This window comes from Rhinopithecus bieti, unplaced genomic scaffold (genome assembly GCF_001698545.2).
Source record: "Rhinopithecus bieti isolate Rb0 unplaced genomic scaffold, ASM169854v2 scaffold_38878, whole genome shotgun sequence".
Lineage (NCBI taxonomy): Eukaryota > Metazoa > Chordata > Mammalia > Primates > Cercopithecidae > Rhinopithecus > Rhinopithecus bieti.
Genome location: NW_016816084.1, coordinates 443,283 through 468,859, shown reverse-complemented (window position 1 = coordinate 468,859; position 25,577 = coordinate 443,283). Strand labels below are relative to the sequence as shown.

Sequence of the window (25,577 nt, the reverse complement as noted above, 5' to 3'; positions counted from 1 at the left end):
TGTCTTTAAAAAAAACAAACAAACTATCCATACCTCCTGGGCACTTAAAAATATGTACATATACTTTGTTTGCTTACAGGCACCATAATGTATTTGTAACCATTAAGTTTAGCATAATTAATCACCTAAAGGTTGGATACTATAAGTGTTCAGTACCTTATGTCTCCAGAAAATGAGAAAGAACATTCCTTTTGTAGATATAAAGAAATATCATGTTCTTAACGTAAGGGAAATCTCATTGTTATACAGGGCACAGCAATCCCAACAATAATCCGTAACTGCTTTGTTGAAGTGGGCCTTGGAATCCGTGGCTGTTCACATGAGCAGAACACCATACATAATAACTCTGTCAGATGAGCTGCACAGATATTATTTTGTAAAACCGATTACATGTCAGCTCGCCCTACTGATACTGAATCTTCTTGACGTCTATTGTGAGTATGGAAGAACTGAAATAAAAGGAGTCCAAATCCAAGCAGGCCACAGCAAAGAAATGCTAGCAACACTATATAGTCAATGATCTGTGAAATACTGCAAAAACGTAAAATAGCTGAGTTTGCAAAACACCAGACAATCACCAAATCTGTTTGTGAATCATTTAAGAATACCTTAGGACACAAAAAGTAATCCTATGTTAAGTAGAAATTAAAACAGCTTCTCACAGTTATGGCCAGATGCCGATGGAGTGTATGTGCCTTACTTAGTTCAATGAATATTTCAAGTACGGTATTATTTGGTGACAGAGTTTGTAATCCAGGATCCCTCTCATATTACTGTTCAATCTTTGTGAAAGATATCAGATACTTCATCTACACAAACAGACTATGTCAGGTGATTTCTAAACTGTCATTTTATAATTCTATGCTGCATTAATGAAAACTGCATTTGAAACTGCTAATTTATTAACTCAAACTGTCCAACACAAATTACAGAGAGAGAGACCACAATCTTCTTAAATAATTGTTGGTGTTACATACTTCTGTGTTTGAACATGATAAAGTCAACTTCAACAGTTTAAATGGTTCTGCATATAATTTGGTGTTCGCATCTATAAGTATTTTTCCCATCTCCATCTAGCCACCTCTCACCTTCCTTATCTCTACTTCTCTTCTATCTTCTCTGGGTTTGTTGAGTTAGGCATAGTCCAATGCATAATAAACAACCTTAATGACAAAAAGTAATATGAATTTGGCATTGTACTTGCTACCAGTACTTCATATCTTGTCCCATAGGTTCTTAAGTCACACACTTCAATTAAAGTTGAATAGCACTTTATTCTTGTAAACTGACTCATTTTCCCTTTTCTTTTTCTTACAAACATATCTCAGGCACTTATTCTTGAATGCCCACTGCAGTCTTTCAATCCAAGTGACACCTTTAAGAATTATAAAATATTACTGAAGAAATGCAGACATGTGTTCTGATTAGTTCTGTCCATTTTAATTGCTACCTCTCTTTCATAAAGGAATGAATTTTAAAGACGAATGAAAGTAATAATAAACAGGACCCATATATTCACTGACATTTTACATACTACTTTCTTATGGGAAAAGTATATGAAAGGTAGAAATTGCATGCAGAATTAAGAGAATTGTACAAAATGCTGAAATACACTTTTCAAAATGGTGTGTGCATGTCAGTATTTATATGGGACTTTCAGAAATCACCATATGATGAATACACAAGTTCTGGTTCCAAAGAAGAGTTTTCATTATTTTTGGAGATTCTTGAGCAATCCAGGACATGATACATCTAAATACAGTTTTAATAAAGGTGCCAATAATATTTCTGATTGGACCATAAAGATACAGTAAAGAAGAAAATAAAATCAGGAAATTTCTTTTCAGTTAATATTCAGTAATTATTTGCTGAGAAACTATTATTTTGTCACAGAACATAAAGAATAACAAAGACATGTGCTATGAAAGCATATGAGAGGGTGAGAGGGGTTCTAAGCTAGTTGACTGGGAGAGAACAGGCAAAAATTATCAGGGTTCTCAAAGGAAAATATCTAAATAAAGACTTGAGCCTGAACTCAAATGGAGCCTTCTTCCCCCAACTGCTTCTCAGGTTGACTTCTTAGAAGGAGAAATATGGGCTAAAACATATTTACCTTATGTGAAATATATTAATATGACATAAAGCATTGTTTTAACCAAATGTGGATAGTAAGTATTTGTCTAATTTGCCATACTCTTACTAGATACATATATTCTTCTTGATGTATCAGCAATCAAGAAAGGATTCAGATGAAAGGCGGCTTCATAGACAAGCACATTGACTTGGCTTCAAAATCATTGTTACTTCAGGGCAGGAGGAATTGTCACACACAGAGACATTTTGTTTGATACAGACGCAAGTATACAAGGTTACCCAAAAGATATGGCTCCAAAAAACTGCCAGATAATGGAGGAAAAAAAAAAAAAAAAAAAACAAGGTATCTCCTAGCAGATAAAACCCTGACCAATAAAGCACTGCTTGGGAAGCCGAGAAATTTGGGCTTGTTTACTTATTTATACCCCCCATCTTCCCCAAAAGAGAGTTTTACATTTCTAGAACTTTTGTTTGCTCTGTTCCTAAACAGCTTTTACCTTTGTTCATCTGATACCTTCGTTCATCTGTTACCTATGCCTTTGTGTAGTACTTAGGTCTTTGAGTTACCTGATACCGCACTAATGTGTACATCTGATTCTTCCTCTACTTGTAAGCTCCCAGAGAAAGGGCATAAGCAGTAGCTCAAGTTTTTGTAGACCCCCTCAATAACACAGACAGTCTTGTATATGAGTATATATCTTGCTGAAATGAATTTATGGCAATTAGAGCTACTGTTCTCTCTTTGGGCATTGAAAGGAAATTCAAACATATCAGGTACAAACCACATTCTTTATTTCATTTAAATTCACCTAAGAGCCAAACCAATGTTTAAGTACATTAGGTTGAATTACATGGGGAAAAAACCTAATTAGAAACTAAATTATGATTTACATACTCATATAATTCTGGTTGAATCAAAATACTTGTCCTAGTATACAATAAACTTCTATAAGCTTCTGCCCTTTCCCTAGTAAACTCTTAATTTACTCATAATTACATAAAGAAAATGAGATAAAGCAGTACTTTTTAAATGAATTATTATATTTATTTTAAATAAAACTTTCTGAGGGTAAAACAGGACTTTGTTTATGAAAAGTACCAACTAACTCTTCTACCAAACAAACCCTATTATGATGAAAAATGCTGCTACAGGAATATAGCCAAAAGTTAGATTAAGGTGATAGCAGTGAAGAATATAGCCAAAAGTTAGATTAAGGTGACAGCAGTGAAGGTGTTAAGTTATGGTCAAATTCTAGATATATACTGAAAGTAAAACAGAGATGATTTCCAGACAGATTGGATGTACAGTTGAGTCCACAAGGAGCTAAAGATCTCCAAATTCTTTGTCATAAGTAACTGTAAAGATGAAACTGCCATCAACAGGTATGGGAAAGGCTGCCAGTGAAGCAGAAAGGACAGTTAGGAGTTTGGTTAGTGACGTACTTAGGTATAAGATCTCTGAACAAAAGATTTAAATTTGGGATGGTTCTCTAAAGCCATGAAAATAAATATCTACAAGTTTGTGAGTATGGACAGAGAAAAGACCAAAGACTGAGATCTGGGTTTACCTAAATTTTCTGGGGATATATTAACTCTCACTCATTTCCTCATGGATTTTGCAGCTTGGGAAATGAACTTACCTTTATCACGAGACTAGCATGGGACCTTGAGAACCTGTCCCTCCTGGAAACAGAGTTTCACACCGTATCTGCCAGGTGTTCCAAAGGTATCACCAGCCCAGGGATACTTTATATAAATTTCTCAGTTTGGAAGTCTTTGGCTCACCCTAATAGTATAAATTCAAATCCCCAAACCTGAAATTTAGGATTCTCAGGTGATACGGAGGATGTCAGAATCTAAAAATGAATTTAAAAAGAGAAAGAATCCAATCAAGCATTTATTGTACCTTTGCAATACAGGCAATTTCGTTTTGTTTTGTTTTTTTTTTTTTTTTTTTGAGACGGAGTCTCGCTCTGTCACCCAGGCTGGAGTGCAGTGGCCGGATCTCAGCTCACTGCAAGCTCCGCCTCCCAGGTTTATACCATTCTCCTGCCTCAGCCTCCCGAGTAGCTGGGACTACAGGCGCCCGCCACCTCGCCCGGCTAGTTTTTTGTATTTTTTAGTAGAGACGGGGTTTCACCGTGTTAGCCAGGATGGTCTCGATCTCCTGACCTTGTGATCCGCCCGTCTCGGCCTCCCAAAGTGCTGGGATTACAGGCTTGAGCCACTGCGCCCGGCCGACAATTTCACAGTAACCAAATAGTTGGTGAACAAAAATTCTTCAGTATAGAAGCACAGTGCTAAAAAAATGAAGGGTGATTATATTAAAATTACCATTTTTGACCCCTGATGAAATAATGGATCTAGATAAAACCATCAATAGATGCTAAAACAATTAGAAAAAAAAAAGATAATAAAGCACCTTATAATGGGCAAATAAGGCTGTTACCACTTACACTCAAAGATCAAACCAAAATCACTAAAAACAGGACAACTGTATGAGTTTGCTAGGACTACCATAACAAAGTACCACAGACTGGTAGTTGAAACAACAGAAACTTATCGTCTCACAGCTCTGGAGACTAGAAGCCAAAAATCAAGACATCAGCAGGTTTGGTTTCTTCTGTGACCTCTCTCCTTGGGTTGCATATGGCTGTCTTCTCAATGTGTCCTCACATGATCTTTCTTCTGTAGGAACACATACCCAGTAGGTCTTTATGTGTCCGAATTTGTTCTATGTATAAGGACACCAGTCAGATCGGATCAGGGCCTGCACTAACCAACCGTTTTTAACTTAATCACCTATTTAAAATCCCTACCCTCCAAATACAGTCATGTTCTGAGGTACCAGGAATTAGGCCTTCAACACATGAATTTGGGGGTGCCCAATTCAGCCTAATAAAGCTATTATAGAGATTGATGTTTTAGAAAATCCATTAAAGAACACAGTCTGAGTTTCAGGACATGATAGGTGGTTTGATGACTATATGTTACTATGCTGCTAATGAAACTATCCATCAAAAAATGTATACTTTCTGACTGGTCGCGGTGGCTCATGCCTGTAATCCCAGCATTTTCAGAGCCCAAGGCAGGCAGATCACTTGAGGCCAAGAGTTCAAGACAAGTCTGGCCAATATGGTGAAACCTTATCTCTACTAAAAATACAAAAATTAGCCAAGTGTGGTGGCGCACACCTGTAATCTCAGCTACTCAAGAGGTTGAAACATGAGAATTGATTGAACCAGGGTGATTGAGGTTGCAGTGAGACAAGATAGTGCCACAGCACTCCAGCTTGGGCAAGAGAGAGAGACTGCGTCAAAAAAAAAAAAAAAAAAGGTATACTTTCTCCCTTTTTAATAGGCAATAGGCCAGAAAGTAGTATATCCTCTATATATTTAAAACTAAAATTTCCACATATAAAACATGAAATCAAAGCATTAATATTATTTTTAAAACTAGCTATAATTTTTTAGTGTAGTACTTATTAAGTGGCATTAGTTCCCTTAATCATCAAGATATTCCTATGAGGTAGGGACTGTTAACTCCATTTTGTAGATGAGGAAACTGAGTCCTAGAAGTTAAGTGACTTCTCAAATTATTCCCACCACTTTGTGAGGAAGATGTTCTTATTTTGTAGTCTTGAGATTTCTAAGGATGAGAAGAGCGAGATGCACTGAAGTTCTGACAGAATTCTAAGCTGATGGGCACATACTGGAATGGAGGATGCAACAAACATCATTGGTTGTCCTCCCCAACCTGCTGGCATCTTAGCTGGCTACAGTAGCAGAAGGTAAGGCAAGGAAGCAGCAACTAGCTCCAAGGTGGAATGTCAAGATCTACATTCAGTCTTGATCACCTTTTGGGTGACATCGGAAGTACTCTCCTTTAGCCATTCTAAAAATAAAACAGGGTCCAATACATTGGCAGAGTCTGCAAAAACTCTGTACACACTACTATCTTGCCATATTGGCGGCCATATTGGCGGCCTTCTTTACTTTTAAACTTTTTCTTTGCTTTTGTGTACTTTTCTCCCTTTCTTTGGGAGTATGGAATCTGCATCAAGACACACCCAATTCGCTATCACTTATTCTCCTATAAACTTACTACTATCTGGCAGCAAATGCCTCTGGAGAAAGCTGTTCTATATAGTTCTTCAGCATGGATCTCCCTGAAATTCAGTGATACTCTTAGATCTTACACTAAGATAAAGATTTAGGTTATAATACTAAAACAGCCAAGCTGTCCCAGTTGTTTCCTCTGTCTTCTCATTCACTGAGGCCCTTGGAGGCTCCTGAAGTATGCAATTTAGCTTGTTTTCTTTAAATGTTTCCAGACACTAATGTTTCCTACATTCTGAAGTTACTCAAGACTCTCAGTAAATTCAACACCCCTAGTTTCAAAATGAAATATTTAATGGTGATCAGTGAAGATCTTCTAATCCAATTGGATTGATTCATTTTGTGAAATTTCTTTAAAATGTATTTTTTTTGTGAATCATATTAAGAAAGCAGCAGTTGCACTTTTCCCTCATACGAAATCTTACAAGGAACCCCAAAATGTCAACCTGACCAAAGAAATTAAGGGGTTAAATATTTCACTATTTGCAGAGTCCCTGAAACGACAGTTTGAGCACTACTGATATAAAAGACGGTGTTCATAAACCACTATCAGTCAAATTATTGAAATTAATGTTTTATTACAATTATTTTCAATAATAAATCTTTCCTCGTTCCACAGTATTTCAGAGGTTTCATTTCAGGCTGCTTTATTTCTTTTTCTTCGTACACACCGGGAGATTACAGAGAGATCTGCCCAAACTTTGGTGTCAGACAGACAAGCTGAGGGAAACTACCCATGATCACTTTTCTGCCCACCTGTTCCTATCTAGGCAAAGGCTGCTGACATACAAAGCACTCAGTCCTGTTCACCTATCTTTAACAGGCCTTTACTACCTGATTTTTAGTTCAATATTCTTCAGAGAGGGCATTTTTCAATACCCTTTATTGCCTACCTATTTTTCTGGGAGAGGAAACCCTTTTAAAAAACTGTAATTGCCATTGCTACCACGCATAATCAACAGGGTTCTTTTTGTGTCAGATCTGCCAATGCTTTGTGGTACCTATGTGTGATAGTTAATACTGAGTGTCAACTTGACTGGACTGTAGGATACAAAGTATTGTTCCTGGGTGTGTCTGTGAGGGTGTTGCCAAAGGAGATTAACATTTCAGTCAGTGGACTGGGAAAGGCAGACAGACTCACCCTTAATTTGGGTTGCACCATCTAATCAGCTGTCAGCGAGGCTAGAATAAAGCAGGCAGAAGAACGTGGAAGGAGCAGACTTGCTGAGTCATCCAGCCTTCATCTTTCTCGCGTGCTGGATACTTCCTACCCTCGAACATCAGAATCCAAGTTCTTCAGCTTTCGGACTCTCAGACCTATATCAGTGGTTTGCCATGGGTTCTCAAGCCTTCAGCGACAGACCGAAGGCTGCATTGCTGGCTTCCCTACTTTTGAGGTTTTGGGACCCAGACTGGCTTCCTTGCTCCTCAGCTTGCGGATGGCCTTGTGATCATGTGAGTCAATTCTCCTTAATAAAATCCCCTTTATATATACATCTATCCTATGAGTTCTGTCCCTCTAGAGAACCCTACTACACCACAACAAATTCCCCTTCTGCCTAGTTGCTTCCTGAAATTTGCTGGGAACACAGGAAATGAAAGAAATTCAGCAGTTTTTGCCTCACAGAGTAGTATCTGAGAGGCGAAAAGGGATGTCTTCCCATTTTGCCGCTGGTAGAGTTCTATGAAGGAACTGACTATGGGGGAAGAATAATGCCTTTTAGCCTGTATTTATCAGGTTGTTTATATCTTGAGGCAAGGGTGGGGTATGCAGGCGCTAAAGTAGAGAAATTCCTCTCAACCTAAGACCAAATGCTTCTTAATTAAAGTACTGCCTCCTGCTTTCTGTGTTTTTGAAGTTTTTAAAGTTTGGTTTTGTGGTAAATTTTGATTTTATTCTACATCTTCATAGGAACTTAATGAAAAATGAGAAAAGGGTAGCTTTTTTCTGGAGGCTGCTAGCTGCCATTTCTGAACCAGGAAACTCCCTCATATAATTTTTTTTAAAAATTCGTAATTTTACATAAATTTTAATGAGAAACTGTATGGCATGTTTACTTATTTATTTATTTATACCCTGCCTTATCTACAAACACTTTTTGAAAGTAAGGTATTATAGAAAGCTGCAAACCTTGAGCTCTAAGTTGTGACTATAGGCTGGGTCATGTTTCAAAAAACAGAGTAGAATAAAGTGGCAAAGTGATACACTGATAAAATTTTAACTTCAGTATAAGAAAAGAAAAAATTGATGACAACCCACAGACTGGAAGAAGAAATCTGCAAATATAAGCAAATGGTTAATAGCTACAATTAATTCTACAAATTTTTTAAAAGAAAATATCCAGCAGAAAATGAACAAGGAGCGTGGAAGTGCAGTTCCCAGGGGAGGAAACCCAAATGACCAACAATTACATAAAAGTGTTCAACCTCACCAGAAATCAGGAAAATGAAAATAAAACAAGGTTCCAGTTCATACCCATCACACTGGGAAAATTAAAAGTCTTACAATACCAACTATAAAAATGATACGGAGCAACAAGAATCTCAAAAACTGCTACGGGGAGGTATAACTAGGCACAACCATTTTGGAAAGCAATTTGGTAAGGTCTGGTAAAATAAAATATGTCTATTTGTGGATGTGCAGTTCTACTTCTAGGTTTGTATATGAATAAGGAAACATATCATATGGGAATGTTCATTTTAGCAACACTTTGCAATAATATAAAAAACTGAGAAGAACCCAAATGTGCATCCATTGATTTGATAAATATTTGTTCATTCATACAACAGAATACTACACATCGCAATAAAAAGTAATAAAGCTATATGTATCTAGAAAAAAATCAAAGTTATTTTAAGTAAAAAGGCTGCAGAAATATACACATTAAAGAATAACAGCACAGTAAGAGTTATGAAAAGTTTTAAAGCATGTAAAACAAAGTAATATTTTGTTTATTGATACATACATGTGTAGCAAAAGCATAGGAACATGCATAGGAATGACAAATACCAAGTTTAGAATAGTAACCTCTAGAAGAAATAAAAGGAGGCTTAAATTTTATCTGTATTTTTATTTCTAAAACAAAAAAGGAAAAATAGTAAAATGTTAATATTTTCTAATGCTAAGTGGTGAGAACACACAGATGTTCGGTATATTATTCTCTATATTGTAAATTTGAAATATTTTATTTAAAATTTTTTTATTTGTTTTATTAGGAATCTGCAAACCACATATTTTCTATCCCATATCATAAGTATTTGTGAATATGAAAAATATAAAACATTTGCTTTGAAGAGCACATAAAGCAGCATTAGATTTCTGTTTAAGCCTTAGTTACTAAAAAGTATGATATATACTGGGGAGTGTGGAAGGAGCAGCAACAACACTTGGGTCAAAATGATTACCTGTGCAAGTAGTTCTCATTTACTGTGCATCTGAAATATCTGAAAGGTTTTTTTTTTAAAAGAATAGACGCTCAGGCCTCATCTTAAACCTGCTTGAATCAAAATGTCCACATTGAGGACCATATACACAACAAGACTGAAAACCACTTGTCTACGAAAATGACACAAAAAGAAAAATGAGCAATCCTGATTGATTAAGAAAAAACATGTAGTTGGAATGGTGAAGGTACCATTCAACCATGTAGTTGAATGGTAATGGCTATGTGGACAGTTCCATGTATTCTACCTATGTACTCTACAAGCAATGGAAAAATATAAAAAAAAAATTAAGAAGACACATTTAACAATACTACACAAGTTAATACCACAAGAAAAGGGGACAGTAGCTGTATTTCATATGGAATGTATCAATCATACCATGTTCTTGGATGTTAGTAACTGAATTAGACCAGAAAAACATAGGTGCCTTTCAAGAAATAAAACAGCACAAAAGGCATATAACATTAACTGTAACTGAAACACTCTCTTGATATGATTACAGTGCTGGATGTTCCTTGCTCCACATTCCAGAGTCTACTCTTTACTTTCTTAACTTTCCTCTAATTCCTAGGAGGTTGACTTTTGAACTGCTACAACAAGGCTCTCTTGGCCTTTTGGCTTCCAATATTGTCTGCCAGTGGAAAGTATCAGGTGGAGATGAAAGGACCACAAGAGTGTGAGGCTGGGGGTATTCCCTCTGGCGCTCCCCGGTCAGATCACAGAAAGGCCAGAGTTCTTGTCAGGCAACCTTTTCTTTTCTTTTTTTCTTTTTTTTTTTTTTTCGAGACAGAGTCTAGCTCTGTCACCAGGCTGGAGTGCAGTAGTGTGATCTCAGCTCACTGCAACCTCCGACTCCCTGGTTCAAGCAATTCTCCTGCCTCAGCCTCCTAGAGTAGCTGGGCTTACAGGCACATGCCGCCATGCCCAGCTAATTTTTGTATTTTTAGTAGAGACGGGTTTCACTATGTTAGTCAGGATGGTCTCGATCTCCTGACCTCATTATCCGCCCGCCTCAGCCTCCCAAAGTGCTGAGATTACAGGCGTGAGCCACCACGCCCAGCCCCAGGCAGCCTTTTCTACAGTTTCCATGTGGGTTTCAGTAATGGTCCTTCTTTTGCCTCTTCAGGCCTAGGGATGATAACGACTCTCACTATTGCTAGTCTTGGGGTACTTCACCATCCATTGTTGGTTTATTTTAACCTAGAGACACCTATGTAAATTAAACTCATCTCGGTTACCTCATTTGAATATGTCATCTATTTTCTACCAGAACACTGACATTATTAAGTATAAATTATGCTTTATACCAGAGTATCAGAGTAATAAATTTCTTCTGTAGATCTAATCTTATAAGCTGATCTATACCACTGTTAACCACTGTTCTAGGTATTATGTATGATTCAAGAAAGAAAAAAATACTATATATATATATAATATATATATATAATATATATGGCATAATTTATGCCTTTGGAAAAAATCTAGATAGAGAACAAGCTCATGGCCAAAATAAGTGAAATAATTAAGAACACAGAAAATAACTAGCAATTAAGCAGTATTAGATAAACTAAGGGCAAAAAACAAGAATTAGGGAGTCAGGGAAAGCTTTGTGAAGAGAGTAGTCTTCCAGTTGGGTCTTAAAGTATAGAGGGGATTTAAACAGCATTAGCCAAGTAGAATGAAGAGATATGGACATCTAAAACAAGGAAAATAAATAAGCCAAAACACTAAGTTGGGAAAGTGTAAGGTTGTTTGGCTAGCAGTAAGTATAATGTTTGACCTGAGCAGAGAAAGCTTTATTTCTGACTCTACAGCCTTATTAGTCCTAAGTCAGACACATGTAGCTATACAAATATCTACTATACACTTTACGTATCATCAGAAAACTGTCTGGGAAATAACAAATTCCACCTTGAAACCAAAGATCTGAGCAAAATTTGGCCAGAAAGATAGAACTTCTCCTCATGCAGTTAATTTCTAACTCTATTAAACAAACTTTGAGTAGACAGCCCCCAATTTACCTATAATACCATTGGCCCACAGATCTATTCTATTCATTCCTTGCTGCCCAAAATATGTGTCCATACATCAATTTTGGCCTCTAGGATACATTTTTTCAATAGGTTTCTGAATAGGCTAGGCAATTCTCATTCAGAACAAGCCTCACTGTTTATTTCAGCAATTTTATCAAGGATGTTTTAAAGCTGCTTTTTAAACAGCTGTGGCTGTTTCTAAGGTTTTCCAGATATCGAACCATCAGTGAACTAATCAGGTAAAGAGATTATAGAACATAAGGACAGTTCAATTACTAACAGAATATTCTCCAGTATTTCTGCTTGCTATGGAAAATTTATCAAGATTTAAAACCCCAGGAGTTCCAATTTCCTCAGCCAGTCTTTTTATGAAACTCAGCCATCATTTCTCAAAAATTTTCTAAAATCTAAGAAAGCAAGAAAACACCTTGTTAATAGTGATGTCACCAAGATGGCTGACTAGAGGTACCTGGCATTCCCCGCAAAAGGGACTTTTCGTGAAGAGATTAAAAAGAACAATATAAAAGATCAGCACAACAGAGCTGGTTTTCTGGAAAGATAAACAAACTTGACAGAACTTGTAAGAAAAAGAAGATAGGAGGCTCAAATAAAATTATAAATGAAAAGGTGGATATTACAAACGATACTACAGAAATACAAAGGAAAATATTATGAAAACTATATACCCACAAATTGGAAAACTGAAAAGAAATTGACAAATTCCTAGATACGTACAACCTACCAAGATTGAACTATGAAGAACTAGAAAACCTTTACATTAAGACCAATAATAAATGAGGAGATTGAATCAGTAATAAAAAGTCTCCCATCAAAGTAAAAGCCCAGGATGTGATGGCTTCACTGCTGAATTCTATCAAACATTTCAAGACTAATACCAATTCTTCTCAAAATTTTCCAGGATTTATAAAATCTAAAGAGTCCCATCAAAAAACTGTTAGAACTAATTACCAAATTCAGTAAAGTTGTAAGATACAAAATCAATATATAAATTCAGTAGCATTTCTATGTGCCAATAGAGAATTATCTGAAAAAGAAACCAAGAACGCAATCTCATTTACAGTAACTACAAAAAATTAGACACCTGGAAATAAATTTAACCAAGCATGTGAAAGATATCTATTGTAAAAGTTATAAAATATCGATAAAAGAAATTGAAGAGGATGCAAATGTAAAGAAAGATATTCTGTGTTCATGAATTAGATTAATTGTTAAAATGTACACACTACTCAAGGCAACCTACAGATTTAATGCAATCCCTATAAAAATACCAATCACATTTTTCAAAGCAATGAAAAAAATCCTGAAATTCATACAGAACCACAAGAGACCCCAAATAGCCAAAGTAATATTGAGCAAAAAGAATAAAGCTGGAGATCATATTATCTGACTTCAAAATATACTACAAAACTATAGTAATCAAAATGGCATGGTACTGCTATAAAAATAGAAAGGCCAATGGAAGAGAATTGAGAACACAGAAATAAATCCACACACAACCAACTGATTTTTGATAAAGGTATAATAAGCACATGTTAGGAAAAGGACTGTAACTTAAATAAATGATACTGGAAAAACTGAATATCCACATGTAGAAGAACGAACTAAACCCCTGTCTTCTACCATATTAAAAAAAAAAAAAAATCACCTCAAAATGGAAATGGATTGGCCAGGTGCAGTGGCTCATGCCTGTAATCCCAGCACTCCGAGAGTCTCAGGCAGGCAGATCACCTGACGTCATGAGTTCAAGACCAGCCTGACCAACATGGAGAAACCCCTTCTTTACTAAAAATACAAAATTAGCCGGGTGTGGTGGGCACATGCCTGCAATCCCAGCTATTTGGGAGGCTGAGGCAGGAGAATCACTTGAACCTGGGAGGCAGAGGTTGCAGTGAGCCAAGTTCATGCCACTGCACTCCAGCCTGGGAAACAAAAGTGAAACTCCATCAAAAAAAAAAAAAAAAAAAAAAGAACTGGATTAAAGACTTAAATGTAAAACCTGAACCTATAAAACTACCAGAAGAAAACATGAGGGAAATGCTTTATGACCTTGGTCTAAGCAACAATTTTTTTGGATAAGACCTCAAAACACAGGCAACAGAAACAAAATAGACAAGCAGGATTATATTTAACTAAAAAGTTTCTGCACACCAAAGGACACAATCGATAAAGAGAACCTATAGAATGGGAAAAATATTTGCAAACTATGCATCAGAGTTAATATCCAGAAGATACAAGGAACTTAACTCAATAGCAAAATAATAATCTGACCAAAAATGGGCAAAATACCTGAATAGATGTCAAAAGAAGACATATAAATGGCCAACGGGTATATGATAAAATGCTCAACGATCACAGTTTGGGAAATATAAATGTAAATTAAAACCACAATGAGATATCATCTTACCCCAATTAGGATGGCTATTATTGAAAAGACAAAAAAATAAATGCTGGAATGTATATGAAGAACTAGGAATTCCTATATACTGTTGGTGGGAATGTAAATTTGTCCAGCCATTATTGAAGACAGTATGGAGGTTCCTCAAAAATTAATAATGAACTACAACATGATCCAGCAATCCCACTACTGGGTATATATCCAAAGGAAATGAAATCAGTATGCTGAAGAGACATCAGCACTCTCATGTTTATTACAGTACTATTCACAATACCCAAGATACGGAATCAATCTAAGTGTCCATCAAAGAATGAATGGATAAAGAAAATGTGGTATATATACACAATGGAACACTATTCAGTCAAAAAAAAGGCATGAAATCCTGCCATTTGTGGCAACATGGATGAGTCTGGAGGACGTTACATTAAGTGAAATAAACCAGGCACAGAAAGACAAAATCTGCATAATCAAACTCATGTGCAACCGAAAACAGCTGATGTCAGGCTGGGCGCGCTGGTTCATGCCTGTAATCCCAGCAATTTGGGAGTCCAAGACAGGAGGATTACGAGGTCAGGTGTTCAAGAACAGCCTGACCAACATGTTGAAACCCTATCTTTACTAAAAATACAAATGTTAGCTGGGCATGGTGGCACATGCCTATAATCCCAGCTACTCAGGAGGCTGAGGCAGGAGAATCGCTTGAACCCGGGAGGCAGAGGTTGCAGTGAGCCAAGATCACGCTATTGCACTTAAGCCTGGGTGACTGACTGAGACTCCATCTCAAAAAAAAAAAGAAAGTTGATGTCATAGAGGTAGAAAGAACAGCAGTCACCAGAATCTGGGAAGTAGAAAAGGGGAGAGAGGGAAAAGGGAAAGGGGAAAGGGAAAGGGAGAGGGAGAGAGATTGGTCAATAGGTACAAACTTGCAGTTATATACAAGGAATAAGTTTTGGTGATCTACTGCATAGCAAGGTGACTATAGTTAATGATACTATATTGCATATATTTCAAAATAACCAAGAAGAGAGAATTTTGAATGTTCTCACCATAAAGAAATGACAAATCTTTGAGGTAATAAATACCTTGATTTAATCATCATACAACATGTACATGTATCAGTACTGTACCCCCAAATATGTACAATATATGTGTCAAAAATGTGTCAATTATTGTTGCGGGAAGTCAGGGAGCCCGAACGGAGGGACCGGCTGAAGCCACGGCAGAAGAAGATAAATTGTGAAGATTTCATGGACATTTATTAGTTCCCCAAATTAATATTTGTATAATTTCTTATGCCTGTATTTACTGCAATCTCTGAACATAAACTGTGAAGATTTCATGGACACTTATCCCTTGTGATTTTCTATGCCTGTCTTTAATCTCTTAATCCTGTCATCTTCTTCATAAACTGAGGAGGATGAACGTCACCTCAGGTCCCTGTGATGATTGTGTCAACTGCACAAACTGTTTGTAGAGCATGTGTGTTTGAACAATATGAAATCTGGGCATCTTAAAAAAAAAGAACAGGATAACAGCAATGTTCAGGGAACAAGAGCGGTAACTTTGAACTGGCCGCTGGTGAGCCAGACAGAACAGAGCTATATTTCTCCTCTTTCAAAAGCAAATAGGAGAAATATCACTGAATTCTTTTTCTCAGCAAGGAACATCCCTGAGAAAGGGAATGCGCCCTGAAGGTAGGCTTATAGAAGGCCCCTTTAAGGCGTGCTATCTTTTATGGTCGAAGTGAAGGGATGAAATAAGCCCCGGTCTCCTGTAGCTCCCAGGCTTATTAGGACGAGGAAAATTCCCACCTAATAAATTTGGTCAGACAGGTTGTCTGCTCTCAAACCCTGTTTCCTGATAAGATGTTATCAATGACAATGCCTGCGGAAACTTCATTCGCAATTTTAATTTCGCCCCATCAGGTGGTCCTGTGATCTCGCCCTGCCTCCATTTGCTTTGTGATATTTTATTACCTTGTAAAGTATGTGATCTCTGTGACCCACACCCTACTCGTGCACTCCCTCCCCTTTTGAAAATCACTAATAAAACTTGCTGGTTTTCCACTTGGGAACATCACAGATCCTGCCAACATGGGATGTCTCCCCCGGGCACCCAGCTTTAAATTTCTCTCTCTTGTGCTTTTTCCCTTTATTTCTCAAACCAGCCGAGACACTTAGGAAATAGAAAAGAACCCACATTAAACATCGGGAGCGGGTTCTCCTGATAAATTATAAATAAAAGTATAGTGAAGTTAAATGGCTATTTACAAAATATGACAATAAAATTGTATATACATTCAAGAAACATGTAAAATGATTTTCATTTAAATGTTATTGGGTGGGTTCTACTTTGGCTGGGAATTCAAGTAATTAAAATTTATCTCTGTAAAAGAAAATAAAAACCTTAAGTAAATGGTTAATAATATACTGTATCAAGGATATTTAGTTTTGGTTAATATGATTCTATTTTTTGTATAGTTTGTTGTATACTTAGGGACAACAACCTAACAGGCAAGGATGGCAATTTTTCCAGATCTAAGAGTCACTACCAGGATCATTATTTTTCATTTCCCAGTGGTTCCAAACCCAAATACTCTTTTGCCCCAGGTCCCCCGAGTTCTAAACAGTTCACAGTGGTAGAACTATGTTCAGTCTTTTTTTAGCATTCCCACTGACCATGATAGTCAATATCTATTTGCTTTCACCTAGAATAATCAATAATGTACCTGGACAGTCATGCCTCAGGGGTTCACTGAAGCCCCCTCCTACTTCTCTCAAGTGCTCCATCAAGACTTGAGCACACCTTCTAGTATCAAGGGTCAACTCTCCTGCAATACATAGATGACCTCTTTGTTCATGCACTGAGGAGGCATCCTAAGAGTATTTCATCTACCTATTAACAGTTAACAGAGAAAGGACACAAGGTCTCCATAGAAAAATTATATTTATCATCAGATACTATTTACTATTTAAGACATGATCTAAGTGCTGCAAGCATCCAAGTCTCCTAATAAACTTAGGCTTATCCATGATTTTCCCAGGCCCAGAACTAAGAGACAACTTAACATGTTAGTAGAGTTAGTTGGATATTGCCATCTACAGGTTCCTAAATGTTTACTCTTAGCATCCCAACTTACTGAACTCACTAAAAATTCAGTCCCTAAACCCATTCCTTGCAGGGCCTGGGCGGGGGGGGGAGACATGAGGCAGCCTTTGTAGAATGAAAAGGGTAGTACAACGACCCCAGCCCCTGCTTTAGAATTGCCCAATGATTCAAAACCTTGAATCTTTTTTGTACATTAAAGCAGGCATTGGGGAATACTCGCACACATACCTGTGCCTGCATTTTATCTAAAAATCAGTCTGTCAGCATTTACACTGACAGTCACTATGCATTTGAAGTGGTTCATGATTTTGAAACACTTTGGAAGCAAAGAGGTTTCCTCACTCCTTCAGGCATACCAACAAAAAGTGGCCCACAAGTTGATAACCTCCTTGCTGGATACTGATGCCCAAAGCTGGATACTGTTATAAAAAAAGAGGCTCAAACAAAGAGAACTGAGGCTGAATATCAGGTAAATGTCCCAACTGATGTTCATGCCAAAAATGTTACCCAACTCTGTGAGGTCTTTTGTCTATATCCAACAGCTGGAAACAGTAAGGCATGCTCCCTGTTACTTAACTTTGCCTCTCTACAACCAGATGCTATTAGTTATTGGGGGGGAGGGGGAGAAGGCCTCTACAAATTAAAATGAATTTTGGGAATAAGAAGGATGCATGAGAAGGATGTTCTTGTAATTTCCTTTCCAAGTTCTGGGAAGGCCAAGACAGCTACTTGTACTCCAAAGGTCACTTAAGGGGTATTTGTTATGCCTTTTACATTCCCTTATCCATAATGGTACTGATAAGATAGATCAAATGATCAAAAAGTTTTGGTGGGAAACTTGTTATAAAGTTATAAAAGCTATTTAAAATCAATATTTAACCTGGCAAACTCATACTCCAAGAAAGTCACTTTATGTTCCCCTGGAATGACCGGCCCTCACTCCAACCATTAGGCCCATTTGAACATGTACAATTAGACTTCATCCACTCCCACCAAACATGTACTTGCAATAGTCTGTATGTGCCTGTTATAATCTGTGTGTTCTATGGATGGGCTCAGGCCTTCCCAGGTCAAAAGGCTGACAATGACCTTACTGTAAAACAAAAGTAGTACTTCACATCTGGGGTATACTGAATGCCATTTCAAGTAACTGAGCCACTCATTTTACTGGACAGTAATTCATGCATTACTTAAATTATTATAAACAGTCTAGCATTATCACTGTCCTTACCCTCCTCAGTCCTCTGGTAAGGTCGATAAAACTAATGGGATACTTAACCTCAGAATTTCCAACTTATCTGAAATCACTAGCCTTCTTTGGCCTAAAATTTTGTCTCTGGCTCTTATGACTCTTCAGAGCAACAGTGCTGGAAAACACAAGTTAACTTCTTATGAAATTACTGCTGGTCAGTCTATATCTTTGGCTACTACACCAAATGTATATCCCTAATTGACCCATGTTGAAATGACCCAATACTGTACATTCTTAATGTACTATGCTAAAAGTTATCACCAACAGGTAAAGGAAGACTTTCAAGACACAGATCCAAAAAGGCTTGTTGGATCCTGGTGATTGGGTGTTCTGGAAATGCCATCAAAGAAAGACTGCTTTTGAATCCCCTGGAAAGGACCCTACCAAGTGCTCCTGACTACAGACGTTGCAGCTAAATTCAAAGGTGTTGACCCCTGGATTCACATCTCCCTCATAAAAGACCACCTCCTGATGCCACTTGCTTCTCTTCTTAAGCCACAGACCTTAAAAAATCAGGTTAACCAGGATAAGAAGTTGATGACTTCACAATGACATCTTTCCCCAAGACATCAGAAAAAGATCCTCCATCATAATAAGACTTATCCCTCTTAATTTTTCCTTATTTATACCTTTTCCGCTTGGCAGGTTAATATTGTCACAACCAGTTGCTTCTGTAGGTAACTTCACAGAGTGTTGGATCTGTCCTGCCAAACCCAAATCTTTACATAACTTAAAATATCTTTTAGTCCACTCAGTGGCTAACTTAAAAACATCCCAAACACAACTGCTTGTTCAAATTGTACTAGTGGTCCCTGTTATAGAGTCAGATTTCTAGATCCACTTGTTCTCTCTCCCTGTTTTAATTTAATCCAGTCATGGGATACAAGAACCAAGTCCAAATGAGTGTATCATAAGACAGGATTGTACCAAAAGCCTGAACAGAGTTTCTTGCAAACTGACTTATGTGCAAACATATTACAGTTATTTTAACCTATAAACGCTGCTTCAGCTTCTTGGCTAGAAACTGCTAAATCCATCATTCCAAGCAATATATCCATGAACAACAGAACTGGAAAGCAGTCGTTATGTGCACCCACAGGGTGTATCATTATTTGTGGATAATTCTGTGGCCAACCTTATACACAGGCAACCTCATGCCTTGACAGGTAAAGGATGAAGGGCCAATGTGGGCTGAAAATCTTAATGGTAAGTTTTCACTCCATAATCCAGAAGTGGAACACTGGCTCACTCCTCCTAATCTATGTCATAGATTAAGGAGAACACTGCCAAGACGCATTAACCCTTTTGGATGGGCTTTGTTAGGTCCCCTTTCCTATGGCTTAGAGTAATACAAATGAAGCAATGATTAGAATTTATCCCTCACAATAGCCTCTATAGAAGATTCTACTGCAATGCTATAGCTGCACAAGACTTCTTTGAATTCTCTTGTTAAAGTTATACTAGATATTAACAGAATTGCTCTAGATTTCTACTGGTCAAAGAGAGAGGAGTCTTTGCAGTTGGTAACACTTATTGTTGCACACGGATAAATTCCGGTATTATAGAGACTCAGTTGCAAAAAAAATTAAAGAACAGGCTACTTGGTTAAAATGAATGGATTCATTGTCTGTCTCATTCTTTGATCTGTTCAATTTTAGTTGGTTTGGTTCATGGGAACTTTGATTAAGGAGCACATTCCAAACTCTTGGTATTATCTTCCTGATAGTCATAACAGTAGTCTCCCTAGTGTGCTGCATTCTCTCAAAAGTTTTAAATGACTGCATGCAGCAATCTGCTGAATGTCAATGATCTCTCTCCAGCTGATATGATAAAAACTCAAAGAAACCTATGATAATGAGGACACCTAACCTATTAGTGACATGTTGAGACTGAAAACCCAGAATGATAGTAACTGACAGTAGCGTTTATGCCCTAAGTTTTGGTCACATTCTCACTTAGGTGAAAGCTTACTGAAAGGATAGAATTGTTAAATAAAAATTTACAACAGGACGTTGTTTTAGCGGAGCTCCTCCACTAGGCCCCAAGAGATCAAACCAAAAGGGAGTCACTCATGCTCAGTGCCACATAATCAAACTGAAACTTTAAGGAAGTAGGTCAAAGACCAAACTAGTTTTTCCCGAAAACAGGAGATTCACTGCAACAGGAAAGGGGTTAGTAAACCTGACTTGGCATAAGTAGTCCCTTCTGCTTTAACACTTAAAAGTAACCTTAAGTAATCTGATGTAAACCAACAGACTTTTAAAAATTACTCTGTTTCCCTGTTCCCACCTTACAAAAAACCAACTATTCTGCCATGCCTAAGGCATGGCATTCTATTTTATGGAATGAGATGCTACCTAATTTGAGAATTGCTAATAAAAGCCAATTTGATATTTAAACTAATTTGTCAAAATTTTTTCTTTTGACATTGGTGTGGTCAGGAAAGTCTGTTGCACACATAACTTTTTTTGAAAATAGCAATTTTATATTTTGAGGCTATATTGCCTCGGCTGTATTACACTTAAAACATACAATATGGAGCCACATTTTAGTAATCAAAATTGTTACAAAGATTTAAATTTAAATTTATGTGAAATTCAAACTTCTCTATGAAATACACTCCCAATCTAACACTGTTCCAGTATGATGTGATCTACTTAATGTACTCTATTTAATATGTAAGTAAAATACATAATTTCTAAGAAATCAATGTAATGAAAAGAGATAATTGATAGGTTACAATAGAGACTACATACAAACGTACACATATGCACAGAACTTCAGCCTACAGGTAAGCATTGTCCCCTTTGTAGTAGACTTATGGGAAGATTGTAAACTTATTCTAATAATGTCTGTCATTATTTTAAACTATTTTTTAAACTGCCCTTTTGAAACTGCCTTCGTAGCCATCAGGACAATGCTTTAAATATCCTTAATAGTGGTAAAATCCTGAAGGTAGAACTGAGTTTTACAACCATGTAGAAAGCATTCTGCCAAATTTAGCAAAGAAAATAGGTACTCAAGCTGAACTAGATTTTTGATTAAAAAATAGAAAAAACAAGTGTTTATGAATATTATCATGAAATGTTTTTATTTTGCTTGTAAACTGACTAGAAATTTCAAAATATACAATTATGAATGGCAGCAGCACTACGGGAATAAGTGTTTAGCCTCCTGAGGTGACTACTTGGAATGACTACTCTCTAAAAATATAAACAACAGCATGTTTAAGGAGGGAAAATGTTTCAAGACTCTGCAATCACATTTCAAAGTTACAAAGCTCTTTTCTTCCGTGGAGTTCAAACTACTTTCCAGATATTACTTCATTAATTCCCCAAATATCCCTATGAAGGGAAGGACAGATCACCATCCTTTTTTCAGATGGCCAAATGGAGGTGGTGTAAGGGAGAGAGAACTGTGTTTATTCCATGAAAGCAACAATTAAGTCTAAGCATACTGCCCCTTGTACTATGTACTTAGCAACATTTAAGCGAAATTTTTAATCTTTATGCTCCTTGATGAAAAGACATTGTAAGAGTAAAAAGCATTATTATTCAGGTTGCTATGTCATAAAATATTACAGAAATAGATTAAAATGACTAATGTATTGCATTCTTGCCTGGAAGAATTCCTGCTTCATGAGGTGCTTATTAAAGAGGCTGGTGTCGGTCCTCAGACACACTCAAAAAAGTGCTAATTAAGTCTATTTTATCAAGAAAGAAAGCTTGTTTTTTTCAATATTATTTTTTGAATTTTCGAAGAAAAAAATCTTCATTTGAAAAACCAAACACATACAAAATGAAAGAGAGGAAGAAAAATGGACTAACAAAATACCATTGACAAAACGAAGAGCAAACCCTAGGGAAACTGCTAAATTTTTTATGGTTCCAGAGAGATAAAGTACAACGTAACACGCACACAATTACGAGATAATTTTCATTAAAATAATTCAAATGACTATCCTCCTAAATTTTTTATTCTTTATGAGAAAAAACTTGCTGTTCAAATATTTCGGGAAATCTAACAGCTCACCTCCTCGATTCTACTTACTAAATATTTAGAGGCTCTGCTATTGTCACCAAGTATCTTCGGGCTGCCAGTGGCACTACATTTATACAGGAGATGAAAGTTTGACAGATAAAAGACAACGGAAATTTACTTCTTTCCACGACTCAAACGATACCACTCATTTGAAACCAGAGTGATTATGATCTTTCAAGTATCACTTTTAGGGGTTCTATAACAGGTGTCTGAAAGGATTTGACTCTATTTTGCAAGAAAGATTTTAACAATTAGTAAATAAAAATACAATGAGCATCAGATCGTCCATCTTTGACCGCTAAATTTTGTTTGAGGCTAAGAGACCAACTGGACCAAGGACAACTCTAGTCAGACAAGTTCTAATCACAGTTTCCACAAGGACTGACTGCTTAGTTTTGATATAATCACTTTTCCTCCTGGGTGCCTCAGCAGTCTGGTCTATAAAATGGGATAATAGTAACCCGTCCGCATAATGCACCTTTGAAGTTAACTAATGAAAGCTCTCACAGGTGCACTTACAACTATTAGATGCTACGAAAATAATGAGCACTATCTCAAAAAAAAAAAAACAAAAAACAAAACAAAAAAAAAAAAAACAAAAAAAAACAAGGTAGTATATACGTGTTAGTGCTCATAGCAGCACTAGTAATTTCCCACCAAAGGACAATCTCCCCACCTCCGCCCGGATGCATTTCAGAGCTTATGACCTCTGCCTAGTAGAAAGTCGTACACTCTGGACCCAAGGCTTCAACAAAAGCAATTGCGACGCCAATACTGAAATGGACCAGACAAAGGAAAGTGGATCCGTGCGGAAGGAACCGGCCGTGGAAGGGGGTGTGTGGTCCCCACAAGCTCCGAAATTAAACAGGACGCAGTTTCAGATCTCAGACCTGGAGAGTGTTCAGTACTGGACCCCTGGCACCCACCCTACCCTCCCCGGCCTCCTCCGCCACGCCTCCGGCGCCTCGCGTCTAGGGCTCAGCTTTTTCGACCCCGTGTGATTCCAATCTCCAGGCGGGCGCGCCCCGAGGCCGCTCGGAGAGTCTCAGGTGCGAAAGTTAAGCCGCCGCCGCCGCGTCACCGGAGGCCCGGGCGAGAGGCGGCCAGGCCAGCGGCAGCCCTAGCCCAGCCCCTTGGCACGTCCCCGCTTGGGCCAACGTGGAGACCCGGGCCACCGCGGCTGGGCAGGGCCCGGCCGAGGCCAGGCCCCTCCGAGAGGCGCAGCCGCCGCGCTTCGCCCGACTCCGACCCGCCGGCCTTTACCTGCGTCCACGTCCCGGAGCCTCCGGCTTCGCGCCCCCTCCCGGCGCTCCCGGCCGCCAGCAGCCAGGCTTTGAGGAGTCGCTGCGACTCTGGCTGTAGTGGCTATGCCGGTTCGGCGAGACGGGAAGCGACAGGAGCCAAACCCCGCGGAAAGCGCTCTAGCTGTGCCTGCAGCCCCGACCCCGCGGCCTAGGACGTGGCGCCCCGGCTCTCGCCCGCCGCCGCCAGCTGCCCTGCTCACCCCACCTCTGCGGGTTCCCACCCGAGCTGCGCGTGGGCGGCGCCGGGCTTTGACCTCGCGCAGGCAGACAAGCGCCGCGGGCCAGACGGTACCGTGGGAAGGTTTTTCTCCCTTGTCATCCCCTTACCAGAGCCACAGAAATTATCCGTGTGGTCTTCCTTGTCCTCACTCGGCCTTTTCTGGAGTTGAGAGATCCCATGGAACTGCTGGGTCTGTTCCCTGCTAAAATCTTAGGCCGGCGTCCCAGCCACCCATCCCCATGCCTAGGACTTTCTAAGCTGGGTTTAGTTTTCCCTTTGTATATCACTATCTTTCCCTTTGTATATCACTACCTGGATTTAGTTTTCCCTTTGTGTATCACTATCTTCGTTTCTTACCTTATTGTGCCCTAAGTTCCACCGGTGTGCAAGGAGATTAACCACTGAAGTGCACCTGACTGACACTACGCTGCTACGCTTGACAAATTACAGTTGGGAGGTGAGTTGATGAGTGGAGCTAAATCAAAACTGCTTATTTAGGGAGTGAGGGGGCCGCTTGCCATAAATGTTGACTTGCAGGTGCCTCATAGATGATCAAACGACTATAAATAATATTTGGAGTATAAAAAACAAGTTTTATTAGTTGGCTTGAGGAGAGGGAAGGAAGCTAGGAGGGAACCTCAAAAGAATATACAGCTTTGTTTCTCTGCTAGATACAGAAATTTTTACTTGCCTGAAGTGGCTTATTTGGAAACTTGTCCTAAGATTAGGGCTGTATACAGTGACTTCCCATCTGGAAATACAAGGAAATAAAGAACAAAATGAAAGACATCACAAGAAAACTACACACCAATATACCTTATGCATAGTAACATAAAAATCCTCAACAAAATACTAGCAAGCCAAACCCAGCAACATTAAAAAAAAAAAAATTATACAACATGACCAAGTAGGATTTATCTCAGGAATGGAAGTTTGGTGTAACATACAACATTAATGTAAGCACTACTTTAATAGACTAAATGACAAAAACCACATGATCATCTCAAAAGATGAAGGAAAAGCACTTGACAAAATCTAACACCCTTTCTTGATGTAAACACTTCAACTAGGAATAAAAGGAAACTTCCTCAACCTAATAAAGAGCCTCTATGAAAAATCCATAATTAACATCATACTTAATCTTGAAAGAATGAACATTTTCACCTAAGATCAGGAATAAGACAAGGATGTCAATTGTCGCTACTTCTTTTCAACATTATAGTGGAGGCACTAGCCAGGGCAGTTAGGCAAGGAAAGGTGGAATATCTAACAGCTAGTAGGGCAAAGAGAAGAAAGATAATTACCAAAGAAAACCAGGACAACAGTTCTCAGAACTAAAGGATAGAAACACATCAGCTCTCGGTTTAATGGATAAAAATTATCTGTAACAAAGTTGTGACATTTCAAACCACGTGAGTCAGAGAGATCTTAATAGCTTTCATGGAGGAAAAAATAGGAGATAATTTATGAAGATTTAGAAATCAGAATGGCATTGGATTCTCGACAGAAACATAAATAAAAGATAAATTCTGAGAAAAAATGATTTC

General features: G+C 38.0%; 1 protein-coding gene across 1 annotated transcript in view; it reads right to left on the bottom strand.

The window, feature by feature from the left end:
- RNF180 (ring finger protein 180) overlaps nt 1-23,883 on the bottom strand; it is a 58,303-nt gene extending 34,420 nt beyond the window's left edge. The window contains exon 1 of the mRNA XM_017854326.1: nt 23,770-23,883. The gene's annotated coding sequence lies outside the window, so the exon portion shown is untranslated. The remainder of the gene's footprint in view (nt 1-23,769) is intronic.
- Between the last annotated feature and the right edge of the window lie 1,694 nt (nt 23,884-25,577).